General features: G+C 37.1%; 1 pseudogene; it reads right to left on the minus strand.

Moving 5' to 3' along the window:
• LOC129673438 (40S ribosomal protein S8-like) overlaps positions 1-4,991 on the minus strand; it is a 160,743-nt pseudogene extending 155,752 nt beyond the window's left edge.
• Between the last annotated feature and the right edge of the window lie 1,009 nt (positions 4,992-6,000).

The following is a 6,000-nucleotide window of genomic DNA, read 5'->3' on the forward strand; positions in this document are numbered from 1 at the left end:
CTTTTGCGGAGAACTAGGGTTTGATTCCCAAGTACTCACAGAGTGAGTCACAACCATCCATAACTCCAGTTCTAGGTGAGCTGATACTCTCTTTTGGCCTCTGTTAGCACCAGGGATACACAGAGTAACCTGCAAACCAAATACATGTGAAAGTCTGGATTGTGAAATTCACAATCTTTTCTTCAAATATGAAATTTGAGTAAGACATATTCTCTAATTCTTATTAGAAACTGAGTTAATTTACAACTGCATTTCAAATATTATGAGAACTAGCCAGCCTCTGAGTTCCCCTTACTGCTGGAGCTTCGGTAGCTATGTGCAGTTCTCAATTGTAAACTCAGGCTTATTGAAGTATTTGTTTATTTTCATGATCCCTCCTCACTGGCAGGACCTATCCTCCTACCTTACTGGGACTTCTTCATCAGCATTGTGAAGCTGAAAAAGAGTGATGGGAAACACATTTTTTTTTTTTACAGTGGTGTTTGTGATCCTTGATTTTGTATCTTTCAGCTATTAATCTATACATCTCTTCAGTGAAATGACTGTGAATGCCAATTTAACCTCAGTAAGTTTTCCTTTTTTGAAGGCAGATTTCCTTCAAAATCTGCCTTGTTGCAGTGTTAGCAGACAGCCCCTTTTTGGATTTAACCTAAACGATTTTTATCATTCTCCATATAAGCCTTTTTTTTTTTTTAACAACAGGTCCTATTCATTATTCAAAAGAATTCAGTGCAAGTTTCTTCCTTTTTAAAATTAGTTGTTGGATATGGTAGGCTATAAATGATAGGTAATAGATAGTAGATAGATAGATAGATAGATAGATAGATAGATAGATAGATAGATAGATGGCAGAGTTTCCTATATGCATTTTTACCTGTTGCAGGCCTGACACAGTCAACTGTCAATATGTATTAATGTTCTCAGTTCTGTTTCTTCTACCACTTTATCCTCTTGCAAAAGGGAATGAACCATGTAGTTCTATGCATTACCTGCATTACTCTCTGCAACTTTTCTCACCATAAGCCCATCATTTATTCTTTGTCCAGATATGCTCTTGAAATTTTTAATACACTTTTCCTCTTTTGGCCCTAATGTTGTATAATCTAAATTTAATCAATCATATTCCCAGTGTTGTATATCCCTCTGTCTACACCAGCAAAAAAGCAATGTTATCTCCCCTTCTCAGCTATGCCGTGAGCTCCTTGTCAGCACAAGCTATACCTTCTGCTGAACAAAAAATCCTTTTACTGAAGTAATTTCAGTAAACCCTAGCCCTAATCCTATATACATGTAAAACCTAATACAGCAAACCTCAAAAAAAACAAAAACATGTTATTTTTAGTTAACTAGTGGAAACTAATTTCTTGTTTGGTTCTGATTTCTAAAATATAACCAGAATACATCCCAGATACTTAATTATCGGTCAGATATCCATCCATTTGTCTGTTCATCTATCTATATATCTATTTATCTTCCATCTCCAACAACTGTGCTCTAAAACATGATCACAAATTCACTCATTTGTTTTTTGTATGAGGATCTGTTGTCAGGAAAAAAAAAAAGCTTAGCATGTCTTATATCCCAAATAAACTCCAATACTTACTATGCCAAGATGAAATTCATTACCAGGGTATTCCAAACTATTGTGGAAAAATATATTGAATATTTAAATTCCAAATATTAGGCTGTAAGAAAAACAAAAGGTAACAATATTCTTGGAAGCAGAACTATAAATGCAATTGCCTCCATTAATGTAGAATTTCTTATTCTTATCATTTTGAGTTTCCTCTGGAAAATGTTCCATTCACTGATGCGTTATTACCCTCACCTAAAAGATCAGTCAGTAAGAAGAGAGCCTTCTCTTTGATTGATTACCACACGATAACACAATATCTTCAATAATGTAAGCAAAAAGTTTTTTCACGCGTCACTCTTTTATTAGTGTTTTCACTTGTTTTCCTTTCTCTGAAATAATTTTAATAGAGAGCATAATTTTAATAGAGTCTGAGGAAAAGTGATAGCAACAAAGGTTAATTTTTACGTCTAAGCATTTCCAACCATTGAAATTCACACACACACACACACACACACACACACACACACACACACACACACCCACCCAGCGGCTAATTGGCAATGGCTAACAAACAAGTAGACACATAGAAAGGAGACGGTTACACCACTCTTTCCTCTTATGCAAATTCTGGTTGTGCAATTCTGACTGCTTCACTTAACACTCAGAATGCTAAGATGTTCTGGATCTACCCCAATATTCACTCATAAAAACCCAAAGAAACACACAATTTTTTAAAAGTCATATCATCCTTCAGATATTAGCAAATATATTCCCACCATTTTTTTTAATAAATCAAAAGTAACAGAAAAAAGACCCGAAAACACCTGCCCGGAATATTGTTCAGTCCAACTAAGGAAGGGGAAGGGGGAACATGGCACAGTGGGAGAACAGAGCTTCGGGTAAAGAAAGCAAAGCTGTGTGACAGATGGAGAGGTCTCTGTGGATGAATGGTACTACGACAAATAAGGAGCAGGCAGCCAGAGGGAATCAAATAATGATTATGGAAGAAAAATGAGGGTTAAAAAAAGATGAAAAGAATGTTCTGACTCAAGCTAAAGATCCTGTGTTAATAAAATTCCGTATTTTAAAAATATATTTAATTATAACCCCATAAAAGGTAGAAAATAATTCATGTCAAACAGAGTAGACAGCTGACAAGCGAGACAGTGTGGACATATAAAAAGCTCAACGTCCTTGGAGAGGAAGGAATGCATTCCACAATTTGTCGTGGCGTGCCCCCAAACCTGAACAGATTACTTTCTGACGATCAATATCTGTAACCACCAGAGGCCTGTTACAGAGTTTTTTCTTTTTCTTTCTTTCTTTTTTTTTTTTAAATCAGCTTCAAAGAGACGTGGTCCCCAGCTTACATTTTATTTTTGCCAGTGGGTGCTGAGGTAAGAGTTTTGGACAAGGCTCATTTTTCTTCTCTTTATAAGGCTGTGTATTGAATATGAAGCACCCTAGCATGTTCTAGCTTTAGCAGGCTGCTTGGATCATGTCTATAGAAACTGTACAGCAAGGCTCGGCTCTTCACAAGCAAGACGAAAACTGCACAGTGATCAGTGCTGGTCATCCTAGACTGGGTTTCCAGTAGATGTCACTCGGTCTTTGGTCAGATCCGTATTACTAACAGTGGAAATGGAATGTTTGTCAGTTTTAGCTTTCCCCTTCTTAAGGAATATTTAATATTAGTCAATGAGAGAAATGATTTTTTAACATCTTTCTGCCCATGATGAGATTATTTAAAATCTATTTCTAACAATGCAGTGAACTTAAAACAAACAACAGGAAAACACATGATTTCCCTAAGCTTCCCCAGCTGCACAGTACGCACCGAAAATGTAGAACAACTGTTTCCTGGCGTGTTCTACAGCACTAAGCCCAGGGCCACACGCTTTCACATTCTACGTGCACAATTTTATAGGAACTTAACGTCCACATTTGTCCGTACATCGAACCAAAAGACAACGCTGTGAACCCACAGTGGAGGGGCTCCTTTCTGAAAGTTTTCATTAAGCCTCATTCAACTTCATTACAATCAATTCCTTTGGCCCAAAGTAATATTTCTCAGTATTTGGAATAAAAATACTTGAGAGAACCTTCCACTCCTGTGAGCATTCCTGACTTTCCTGTCTGACTGGGCATTTGCAGGGTCTGCGTAAAGGAAAGGGGAGAAAATAGCCTTCCACATGTACACTTGCCGATTACCCATAGCTCAACGCTGCCCTACCACCCTGTAAGAATGATCAAAGGGCGAACTCAGAGATGATGACTACAGAAAGCATCTGCTACCCGTGCCATCCTGATTTCCAGACATGCGCACAGACATGTGCTCCTTCATGCTTCATACATGTACATGAAACCAAAACAAAATTTAAAGCTTTACAGAGATCATCTCTAGCCTCTTACCTTAGGCTCTGGCATTTTAGGGTATGGGGTTGTGGAGAGAAAAACAAAGTCACTGAAACTTAAATAGAGTTAGAGGCTCTGAAATGACTTCTCGGAGAGACCTCAATGTAGAGAGCGAATTAACTACAGAATAGAAGAGATCTTCCGATCAATAAACAAATGCATCCAAGGGTAACATCTGGCTTGAGAAAAGCAACATAGCTAAAAGTCAACTCAACTATTTGAAAATTAAATGGCAGCATTTTATAAAATTTCAGATGTTCTTACTATTCATTTCTTTTAAAATGTATTCTCTGTGTTATAAGTGTGTGTGAGCTGTTTCAGTAACTCCCCCTCCCGCTGTCTGATATCTGTGTTTCTATTTCATAACCAACACCAGTACACTTTTATAGGGTAAGATACGCCATACTGGAATATTCCCAATGTGAATTATAATAAACATCCTGAAAATTCCTGTGATGCAGAAGGATTGTTAGTCTGGCTTGACTTTTATCCAATCTGATTAATTAATGAGCCATATTTATATGCTAGGCCTACTAGGAAGGCCTATTTTTTTCACTGTTTTTCTGTGTATTTAGATATGCACAGACATTCACACGTGCAAGTGTTATATAGAGGTCAGAGGTCAATGGTAGCTTGATTATTCTCCACCTCTGTTTTTCATCAAAGTTTCTAACTGAACCTGGAGACCACCACTGTGTCCAGGATGGCTGTCCCATGATCCCTGGGACCTGAATGCCTCCACCATTCAACCCTAGGTTACCTTGTCCATGGGTGCTCGCTCTGCAACGTCAGGCTCCTGTGTTTGCACACCAAGAACTTTAACCACCAGGAATCTCCTGGGCACCTTCCACTGCTGCATATCATAAATTATGTTACAAAATGGGTCAACACATAGGTCAACACAGGAGAGTTTACAGTCATTCAGGGTGATAAATGATAACGTAAGGGAGCAAAGTTCTTCAAAGTCTGATTTGGGAAGTCCTATGCTCTCCCTAGACATTTTGAGAGGATCTATTTGGTGGATTTAATAATAACAAGATTCTGCTTTGCACAATGATTGCATTTTGGATGTAAAGAAATAAAAAAGAAGCATGTAATAATGTCATCACTCTGATAGAAACTTAGAGGGTATTTGGATAGTTTGCATTTTAAAATACTAATTTTAAATTTCCAATGCAAATAAACACTGCTAGATATAACACATATTAGGAAATGCTTCATAAAATGTATAACTAATTGAGAGTTGTAAGGAGTTAAAAAATCAAAAAAGTTGAAAATTATAACTTTAAAGAAATATGTTTGAGTAGGGTAACGTAAGGACTCTGAAAGTTATTCTCTCGAAGGTTACTCATCATATTTTAATAACTTTTAGGTTAATGATTCAGCAGAGTTTACACCTGAATTTTAATGAGCAAGCCAAGTTTTGGTATCAAGTATTTTCAGTTTGAAAATTAATTATGTCATTGTTGAATGCAAAACAGTATTGATATGGGCAAAGAAAAACACATTTTTGCTAACGTTAGTTTTCATTTATCAATTTACTTTAAGTATCTTACCCTATGTCAGTGATCTGAGTAAGTATGTATGTTCCAGACAGGCTGTGCTCTCACTCACTACAATTAAACTTTTAATTATATATACAAAACTATGCTTTCACCATGGCTTTTAAAAAAACAATGCACTTCGAAGATCAACGGTAAGATGCTTTTGTTAGTCATATTAGAAGTTACATGTTTGTTGATTGATCATACGGTTCTGCCTCTGTGTGTGTGTGTGTAGGTGTGTAGGTGAGGGACAAATTTTGGCTGTCATTCCTCAGAAATGGTCCACATCATTTTTGGGAGAGCCTCTCTCATTGGCATGGGAATAACCAATTCCACTAGAAGGGTTGGCCGAGTAAGTAGGGTTGAAGAGAGTTTGTGAGGACGAGAAAGAGACATGAAGGGCAGACACTGAAAGATCAGACCTACCCTGTGAGCCCTGGGAACAACGATACATTTTATAAATCA

This window comes from Psammomys obesus, unplaced genomic scaffold, assembly GCF_907164565.1.
Source record: "Psammomys obesus unplaced genomic scaffold, mPsaObe1.curated_primary_1811, whole genome shotgun sequence".
In the NCBI taxonomy this organism is placed as follows: domain Eukaryota; kingdom Metazoa; phylum Chordata; class Mammalia; order Rodentia; family Muridae; genus Psammomys; species Psammomys obesus.